Consider the following 10713-nt stretch of genomic DNA (forward strand, 5'->3'; position numbering starts at 1 on the left):
GGCACACTCAATGTGGCCCGCTTCCTTCTTTTTTTTTTCGTCTCCAAAACAACTCACCTTTGGAGGTGATTGTTATAAAAGATGAATTTCTGGAAAATTGTAAAATAATAATAAAAAAATACTATTGAACACATTAGCTGCAAAGATCAGAAGAGCCAATTTTTCAAGAGGCAATTCAAGTTCATGCAAGTGAAGTGGGTTTTAATTTTGCATTGCACCCTAACCATCTGAATCCCTCGACTACACAGCTGCACATCACTCATTTCACATCAGTTACTTTAATTCTTCTTCTTCAGGCAAAACGACCCTGAAAACCGCATAGTGATGATTTAAGCTTTTCTCACCCTGTAAAACACTTCCCAATGCGCCTGCTTCAGTATTCGGGAAAGCATAAAATATGCGCCTAATTCTTTGATGGACGAGAGCCATGGCACACCTTAAATACAAAACCAAATGTTCAGATATCAGATAATGGGATCACTCGAAAAGGAAGAAGCCAGTAGAAATGGTAGGCAAAAAGCTTTTCTCTTGCACAAATAAATAACCATTTGTAATTGCAAATTTATAGCTCAAATTAAAAGTCTAGTTGTATGACTCTAGCTAGCAATGCACCCATGAAGGAGATGACCATTTTAGCAGGAGAAATAATCAGAAGGTTTTACTAGGCAGTTTAACAGATGAGGCTAGAGTGGAAGAATTCTTTTTTCTGTTGTGTAGCATCTTCACCATGCATGATGCACAAAGTTAATGACTGTTTCAACTTCCAAAGACTGAGTATTTGGTACATATTTATGAAAAATATCTAGATAGCTAAAATTCAGAAGACACAAAATATGGTATGTAATTCAGGAACAAGCATGCCCCTGATCAGAAAACAGCCTATAATATAAGGCAAAGCAAACCCTTGATCAAAACCATTGCACTTTTAAGTTTTAACCAGAAAAAGCAAGCAACCACAAGAACATCTCATCCATCAGTAGAAATTGACAAGACTTGACATTTGAAATCAAATATTCTTAAATCTTAATCTCAAATTAGAATAAATCAGCTATATTCAATTTATTCAATCTAAAATTTAAAATAAAATTAAAATAAAATGTAAACAGGAAGAGAGATAAGTTTTGTTTAACGAACTTACATTGTACAAGGCTTCCAGCTAAGATAGATGTCATACCCAGTAAACAAATAAGGCCCGGCTATGGAGTTTGAACCTTCAGTATGAGCATCATGTTCTCCACCATTCTTGACCTAAAATAGTAGCATTAGACATGACTGACGTAACTCCAACCAAACAAATCTCTATGAAACTTCACATAATTGTTCAACATACAGATTGTTGCTTCAGTTGCTCCTAAAACTGCCACACTTTTGATATGATCTCATATTATGCCTTACATGCACATTAGCGGGTATATCATGTTGGATCTATTTTTTTAGTCCTTAAAGGTTGATTTTAGATTTGTCTTGCTCTATAAAGATTTATATTTCACATAGTATTTTTGTGAAAAACGAATTACAAAAAAACCTTTCAAAAAATGGACAAACTTAACCTGCTTCACACATGTATGACAAATTTTGCTTCTAATGATCAATAATTTGTTATTAGTTTAGAAAAACCCAATTGGGATAATTTTGGTCAAAGCCTAAAGTAAACTGCAACTAAACATATTATGAAAAAACTAAAAAATAAAACTGTGTGAAAAACTATGAGTACAACTGAATGTATATTGAAAAACTGCTCATAAAGAATTATACAAGCACCTTAGGTTTATATATAACTAACTAGTGGGTAAACTAGGAAACTAAATCTTCCTAAAACTGATCCTATAATCAAGGGATTGCCTATCCTAATTTTTTGTCTTTAATTCTAGGGATACAAATACTTAATTCTGAAGATACAAATATAAATATATAGATTACAAGATTACAACTAGCTGTAAATAAATGTATTCCCACACATACAGCTATAGCAGTTGCATCTTTCTTCCCAAATGACAAACATATTGCAACAAACTGCATCAATCAATATTCTTTTAAATCTAAAACGAACCTAAAAAATCATAACACGTTAAACTTTTTCTGCATACAGGCAAGCAGACGATTCTAGCAGTATTCTAAAACAACATTGGAGGATATGCCTCCACATTCAGCTCTGTTTATATGGACTACCAGGGTGAAAATTCAATACAAGCAGTAGAATGTCAACTCACATTTGCAAGGTTGATCCTTTGTCTCTTTGCTGGAGAACCTGAGGAAGAAGAATGAGTGCAATCAATTTCATACAAGTGTTCATTGTGCCCGGTACCAGGGAACAAATGTCTGTCCCTGGCAGCAGAAGCTTCAATAGCAACAATGGCAGCATGTCGCAATGGGTGTCAATAATAAGGACTTCTATGCATTAATTTCTGAGCCCACAGCCAAGGGTTTAAACAAGAAACAGCAGTGCAACATTTTTGGAGATTGTTGGACGATCCATTTGAAAGAAAACTTATATCTCTTGTTATCCTGTTAGCATCAGCATGAGCAGTGAATGCTTCCAACTGTTTGAAATAGCAGGTTTCAGTCTTTGCTTTGTTTGATTGCATATGCCAAGAACAGACTTCATCACATGAACTTGCAATTATCCCCCTAACTAATGGATCCACAATTATAGCAGCATTAACAACCTGCAAAGAAATGCAGCATTAGATGAGAACAACATAATATCTGCAAACAACAGAAACTAAGGGATGGTACACCACCAGAAAAGGATTTAAAGCATGCTTACCTTAGGTGAAAATTTCGGAAATAGGACTGTTTTCCGTTTGACCTTATTTACTCAGGTTCCACTATATGTGGTTTATATTAGGGTAGAGCCCATATGCATAAATTATTTTGCAACATCTGTTACTATTGATCATTGACAATTTTGAATTGCAGAGATGAGATTAGAGGTTTGAGGTTACTATTGAGTTTTTCTTCTCCTTATTTTAGTTTTCTTTGTTCTCTCAATTTTCTGCCAATTTTAATATTGATATGGCATTGATAAGAATGCAACCAACCATGTTACCATATTAATATTTGAAAAATGATAAATTCAAGTGACAGAGCAGGAGTTAAAAGCACTTTTTGTAAAGCTGTCCTAAGGTAATTTCATAAGAAGCTAAAGACAATTCATCATTAATAATCACATGCATCAAATCTCTTCACTAGTGAACTCTTAGGCCTTAGCAGAACAGTACATCCATACAAAGAAGTTCACCAAAAGAAATGTAGCAAAGCCACCAAACTTAAAAAAGCCTTATCTCCTAAAATTAACCAAAATTAATAAAAAAACAAAATACTACTTAAAGACACAAAAATCTAAGAATTACTATAATTATTGTAACCGCTATAAAGTCCTAAACCGGCCAAAGACTGAATAGAGACCAGAGTTATATATGTTTTTGACACTTCATCTTGTCTTTCCTTGATCCTTCTGCAACATAAAGCATTACAAAGATTAGTCTAGCCCCACTAACAAACTCTATAAAGTGAAGCCTCATGTCTTAGGTTGGTCACCATAGGGTGGGCTTGGGTACAAATCTTACATTCGAGCCTTAGCACTGGTTGAGGATGGAAATATGGTAGTTGAGGGAATAAATTATCTAGGAATTTACTTTTTATGGGACTGATGGTAATTCTTACATATATTTAGGCTATTTTAGATTATTTATATTAATTAATATTTTATTTATTTTTCAAGTATTTAGTGTTTTATTTGGTACTTTGTGTTTTACTAGGTTTAGGGTTTACTTATAAATGTCCAGGTTATTTCTGTTTCTAAGAGGCTTGGATTAATGAAGTATTGGGATATTGAGATTTCAGATACTTGATATTGAATTATTGATATGTTTGAGGATTTAAATGCAGAATTCAGGTTATTGCTTGAGTTTTTCAATTTGAGTATACCTGTTCTAGATTAAGCACCTTACATTGTCTTTAAGTTGACTTCTGAGAACCAATTATAGGTCCTGATACTGTTAGCCTGCTTGAAATCACTACGAACCAACCCTTATACACAGCATTATTTATAGAAGCTCCTTCAGACAACATATAGGCACTGCTATTATAAATGGACTGGAGTTCATGCAGTGGCGGCCTATCTGATACATATCCTGAAACAATAAAACCATTGCATGAGAAAACAATTAAAATCATACCAAATGATCACTAGATTTCGCCAACTCTACAGTAGACTTTATAAAGCTGGATACTGATTTAGTATCCTCTTCACTAAACCCAGTAATACCATCAATATTGCTGCAGATAACAAAAAAAAGCATATAAAGAACACAATATAGTTTTGAGAACATAAAGGATTACAGCTTGTGACAGGCATAAAAAATAAGTTGAACGAGAGAAAATAATTTCAGCTCCACAGATAATCGCAACTTAAAAATTTCAGAATCCAACAAAAAATGTACTAGACAATGTGCTGCTCAAAATGTTTCCCATGCAATCAAAGCCAGCCTTTAAATGTGGTTATTATCCAATATCATATCTCTTTGTTTGAATAAATACATAAACTCCATTCTATTACATTTGTTATCCTATGCAAAGCATTTTCCTAAAAAAAAAAATGGCATAAGGAAAAAAATACAACAAAAATACTTTTTAAGCTATCGCTTTCACACTATCAAAGTAAGAGCATATTTCGAGTACTTAATGTGGATGAAATTATTGCAGTTCACAACATATAGATCTCAAGGGAGTTCCCTAAGTAAAAATTGCTAATTTTTTTAAAAGATTGAACATCATTTTAGAGCTTCTGATTAAAACTTAAGAAGTTGTTTTACTCCCTACTGCTGGAGTTAACTAGTCGCTAGCCCAAACATTAAAGCGTCTGTTTAGACTGTGCCAGCTTCCAAGCGACAAACACTTATTTAACTTAAAGACCTTGAACGAAAAAAAAAAAAAAAAACTCTAGTCCTCAAATTTGCACCAAAATAGATGACAATGAGAGGGAGGGAAGGGGAATGAATATGAATAGGTCATTAAAATATATAAAGTGAACATTGAGCACCCGTTCACACCCTTTCTCAACAATGGCTATAGATGCATGCTCTTTTTCAGCTTCATATCGATGTTTTATAGACTTTATCAACAAGGGCTACCTGGTTTTAATTTAAAAAGGAAAAAGCCAAAAAGTAGATCGATGATGTAAGGCTTACTAGGTTGGTGGATGATATGAGGTTGGCCATAGTTTGCACAGTTCTTGCCATTCCTCTTTTGATAATGCAGCATATTTGCTAACCTAAAAGTCATTTAGGTAATATGTGAAAAGAAAAATTATAACAAGAACTTAAGGGAGGTCCAAAGAGCCATGACTTCAATAAAGGAAGCTTCAAATAAAAATAATTACCTGAAAATGTCAAAGGCAAGGTCAAATTGTTGAATAAAGAACTTCCAACTTCCACGGATTTCAGTCATATAAAATATTCAACAAAAGAAGAGAAAATAGACAGCAACTTCAAAAGGAATAACTTAAAAAAGCAAAATGTGACAATGATAATAGTAATAACAATAGAAGACAGCGGAAAAAGAGAGAGGTGCATATAGAGGTGCACACACATGCACAAAAGAAACAATGAAACAAAATATAAAATGAGGCAAACTATTTCCTAAGCTTTGAAACATCAATCATTGCAAAGAAAGCATAAAACTGCAACAGAAAAGCTATAGGAAAGAGAAGCAACATAAAAGACTTTTCCAATCTAAAGTTTATATTCTGCACCTCCATTGCGCATCAAGAAAGAGCAGTTAGGCTAGGTTATTTTTCATTGTTATGCACACCCCTTTTGTATAAGGTGATCCACTGGTAGGAAAGACAATGAGTCTTAGATATAATAGTGTTACAAGACGAAGAAGAAAAAAAGGATGACTCACTTTTGTAATAAAAGGAGTCAAGTTGTAGGAATTCACAATCTCTTGCACATCTGGTGGTATACTGTTGGATTGTGTTTCACTTTCAGAAGCTAAACATAATACAACATATAACTCTGGTTTTCCTGTCACATAAGCCAATTATCACAACCACATGCTTGAAAGAGAATTTGATCCCCTCCAATAATTGAATGCAGCATGATTTTCGGGAATAGCAATTATTATGAACATTGGAATGAAGGTTTGTTGAAGCAAAGTGAAAGAATTGTCCAAAAATAGAAAATAGGCACAGCATTACTAACGCCCTTGGAGATGCCTTTTGTGAATCCGCTTTAAATGATGGAGATTTTGAAGTGGAGCTATCTGATTAAGCCATCTATCATTCCATTCTAACCTTGTTAGTAATTAATAATATGAATAAGCTATAATAAAGAAGAAACAGGGGTAAACCTTACCTTATAAGTGTATTGGCATGTTTTGGTTCAATCAGGGAAGCATAAACATTCACTGTATAATGTATATGTCAGTTAAAGAATCACAGAAAAGAAGAAAAGAAAAGAAAAGAGAATGGATGAACTGACCGGTGGGTTGGAGGGTCGGCAGAACAGGTGGATTGGGTGGAATATGAATGATTTGCAGCGGCTGCTTGTTGTTCATTTTGAAGGAAGATAGGGTCCTCAAATAGCTGTTTCCAAGTTCTAAGGGAAGGAAAAAGGATTTGAAGCTCCGCACTGTTTTTACTTTGTTTTGTACCCTCAGCTGCTCTCTGATAAAAAGTATATATAGAGAAAGAATATAAAACAAATAATGATAAAATTTTTGAAATATCAAATTCAATATCTTCTTACCTTAAAACTACTTCACCTTAAGAACCGCACACACCAAAGAAAAAAATTAAAAACAAACAAAAATGGAATTACGTTTTCTCACAAACCCTATTTGGTTGCTCAGAACCGTTGGAAAACAAAAGAAAGTAAAACCTCCAAATTAAAAAAAAAAAAAAAATCAAATATACCCAGAAAAGGAAAAATAAATTTGATTTCAAATACACCTAGGAAACAAGTTTCACAGCTGATTCAAACATAATCAGCAATACATCCATAAAAATCCAGAAGCACAATAATTAGTAAGAAAACACAAGCAAATCACAAGAGTTTGCAGAAAAATTGTTCTGGCAGTGGCAATTTTTGTTTCGGTTGTGTCTTTAAGAGATTTCTGGTATTTTCTAGATATAAGAAAAAGAAAGTAAGGTTTTGGGGTTTGATTTTAAGGGTTTTTTAAACGTTGGCTAGAAGGTTTTTTTGGCAGTGAGAAGCTTCGAATTTGGCACTAAATCTAGGATTACTTAGAAAGATTTACGAGATTTCGATATCAAGTATCAAAATAATAATAATAAAAAAAAAACTTAAGCAATAATCTGAATTCTGCATTTTAATCCTCAAACATATCAATAATTTAATATCAAGTATCAAAATGAAAGAAAAAAAAACTAATTAAACTCAAAGACCGTACCTGGAATCGGTGTAAAAATCAGACTTGCTATTATTGACTGAGAATAGTTGCTGCTGTGTTGGCTTGGAAGGGACATTGTTGGCTAAGTATGGATCGTCGAATCGAGACTCGAGATTGGAAGAGAAAAAAAATTTTAATGATGAAAGCTTAAAGTAGTAGGAAGGAAAGGAAACGGGTGTTTGCTGAGAATTTGGGATGAGTTTGGAAGAGGGAGGATAGGGGCGCCGAGACTTGGAGAGGGATCGATAGTGTGAGAGTGTGAGGCTAATGAGCTGAGAGTTAGAAGATGAAATAGGGAAATACTAGGGGCAGTCACTCTAACACTTACCTTTTATCACTCGGGATACGAGGACGTCACGTTAACTCTATAATTTTTTTTTTAAAGTAAGAAAAAATCTTGAAATAAATAATTGTTTAGTGTCTCAAATTTTTATAACTTTTTTTAGTAAAAAAAATTTAGAGATAGATTATTTAATTTTTTAGATCAAAATAAAATATATTATATTTAATAATATAAAATAAATGATTATAAATTATACATTTAAAATAATTTTAATAAGTGATTATTAATAAAATTTAAATTTAAAATCTTTTTATTAAAAAAAATAACTTTTAATCAATTAAATCAATCTCTTATTGATATACATTAATTCTGTAATCGAAGCCTAAAACCAATAACTTACTACTACTAGTTGTTTGACGTCCATCTAAAAAACAGAAAGGATTTGATCACAAATAAAAAAAGACAAAGCATGCTTTTAGCTTCTCACATGAAGCTTTTTAAAACTCTAAGCCCAAGTAACAAAAAAAGAGGGGGGCTGGGGGAGTTAACAAATGGTAAAAACAAGATACATGAGTTGCTTTTTTTTTTTTAGACGTACTATATTTTATTTGAAAAATGTAAATCTAGTATAATAGAGGTTTGGAGTAAGCATTAGAAAATTTATTTTATATTTTTTATTATAAAAAAATATTTTTATTTTTTGCAAGTAAAAAAATATATTAAAAAAATATTACATTAAAATTTCTATATAATAAAAATTTTATATTATTAGTAAACTGTCCCATGTTTCGCTGTGAAAAATTATTATATGATAATAAATTTATTAATAAATTATGAAACATTATCAAATTAGAAAATAGATATATTTGCACATTTATGAATTTTTAAAGCTATCCCCATTTCTTAATTTTAATGACACTTATATGGGACATAAAAATGATTAGAGTTGAATTAAAGTACGAAATAAATTAGTTGGGATGATTTAGAGAAAGAACTTTTGATATATATATTTTTCCATTGTTTTGAACACATGGCAATAAAAAATTTCTTTGTTTTTTATTTTGGTATTTTTATTTTATTTTTTTTTATTTTTTTTATTTTTTATTTACTAATTTGCCTATTTATTTTCTTATTGTTTAATTACATATATATATATATATATAAATTTTAGGTTAGGAACACATTTTGATCATTTAACAAACATTAAAAGAAACTAAAAATATGCATTAGACAAATAAATTTATAAATTTTTTATAAATTTATTTATTTATTTATTTAAATCATATAAATTTCAAAAAAAATGAAAATAAATGAACATTCTTCTAATGATGAAATTAAAAGAAAACTAAAAGTGGTGCTTGAGATTTCAAAGGAAGGAATTTGCTTAGAATCTTATAAAAAATATTAGAAAGATTTTTGAAGTATTCTAATAAAAACATTTTATTTACTTTTTAATAAGATATTTAATAAAAAATAAATGTTGATAAAATCAAAAATAAAATATACTTTTCTATAATTTTAAAAGTAATATAATGATATAGCTTTTTTTAAGGAATATGAATTTTTCAAATACTCTTATGGTGAGAAAATTTTTCGAACTTCTATCAAATTATTGGATAAAAACATAAAAACTTTTCAATATTTTAAATAATAAAATTTAATTAAAAATAAAAGATCATTTAGATAGGTTCTTTTGGGATAATATATGATTAATTAGTATCGTCTTTAGATGACGTTTTGATGGTACTAATACCTTTTTTACACATAAATTATAATCAATAATATATAATAAAGTTGCCTTCATTTACGGACAACTCTCAATTGAAAGGCAACTCAATTTTTATTTGTCAAATAACTATTGGTTAATAAAAAAGTTTATTAAGTTATTGGGCTTGGCAAGTAATTGCTTATTGAGTTTTAATTAGATTAAAATATGGAGTTGGGCTTTTAATTGGATTTGGAAATAGGAATGTGAGAATTTGTCTAAAGTTAGATTTTAATTAGGTGGAGTTTTTTTTTTTTTTTTATAGGTTTTGAGTTTTTAACATTTATTATTTATAATAAAATAAAATAATACAAATATAATCATAATTATAAATAAAAAATAAAAAGTTATTTACCTTTTTTCCTTTCTTTTATTTTAAATTTTTTTATAAAAAAGTTTTAATTTACAAAAAATTAAAAAAATCATACATTTTAATCAAATAATTAATAAAAAATACAAAACTTATAACAAAACATGAAAAAACAACAAAAAAATGTAAATGTAACATATGAAATACTATATATTTCTTAATTTTAATTTTTATAATATTTTTGTTTATTTTATTTTATTTATTTATTTTATATTAAAATAATTAATCTACTTTAGCATAACAGGGGACTAATTCTAGAATAAATAAAATAGGATTTCTATAATTATATTATTTGACTGTGTTATATAATGTTGTTTAAAAACTGTATTAGTGTATGTGTGTGTGAGATTTGAAATATTATAAAAATATTTTATGAAAGACAGTTTAGGATGGATTAATTAGGAGTATTAGTGTGTAATTTGTAATAGATTCTTTTTCCTTATTATTGTCTATATAATGAAAGGCTAATACAAAGGATTAGCAATTTGTTCTCCAAAACCTTAATTCTAATATGGTATCAGAGCTAGGGTGCAATGATACATTAATACTCGCAAGTTACTTGAATTCAACTTGAATAAAACTCAAAATTTGGCTTCGTTATTGTCATGTAAAGGTCGAGTTCGAGTTGCTTAACTTATCGATTGAGTCGAGTTTGAGCATTCTTATACCCGGCTTGAGTAGCTCGCGAACTTAATTGAATTTTTATATTTTAATATATTTTAATTATTTAAATATCTCGAACTTGAGCTCGACCACAAATAATCAAGTTTTTGTTGAATATAAGAATCAAACTTATTTTTATTTATTAATCAAGCCTAATCGGAAGAGTTTGACTAACTCGATTTTTATCTCGAGTCAAGCTTAACCTAAAAAAATAAA

At 30.0% G+C, this 10713-nt stretch overlaps 1 pseudogene across 1 annotated transcript; it reads right to left on the minus strand.

The window, feature by feature from the left end:
- Positions 1–25: 25 nt before the first annotated feature.
- Positions 26–7769, minus strand: LOC111276703 (tRNA-specific adenosine deaminase TAD3-like; annotated as a pseudogene). Its single transcript, XR_016343453.1, has 10 exons — positions 7417–7769; positions 6486–6670; positions 6360–6411; positions 6207–6280; positions 5908–6029; positions 5193–5275; positions 4182–4281; positions 2211–2666; positions 1139–1248; positions 26–436 (listed from the first exon to the last, which is right to left on the minus strand). The product of XR_016343453.1 is annotated as a tRNA-specific adenosine deaminase TAD3-like (transcript).
- Positions 7770–10713: the final 2944 nt, after the last annotated feature.

Source organism: Durio zibethinus, chromosome 7, assembly GCF_047325235.1.
Source record: "Durio zibethinus cultivar Kanyao isolate XHJ-2024 chromosome 7, ASM4732523v1, whole genome shotgun sequence".
Lineage (NCBI taxonomy): Eukaryota > Viridiplantae > Streptophyta > Magnoliopsida > Malvales > Malvaceae > Durio > Durio zibethinus.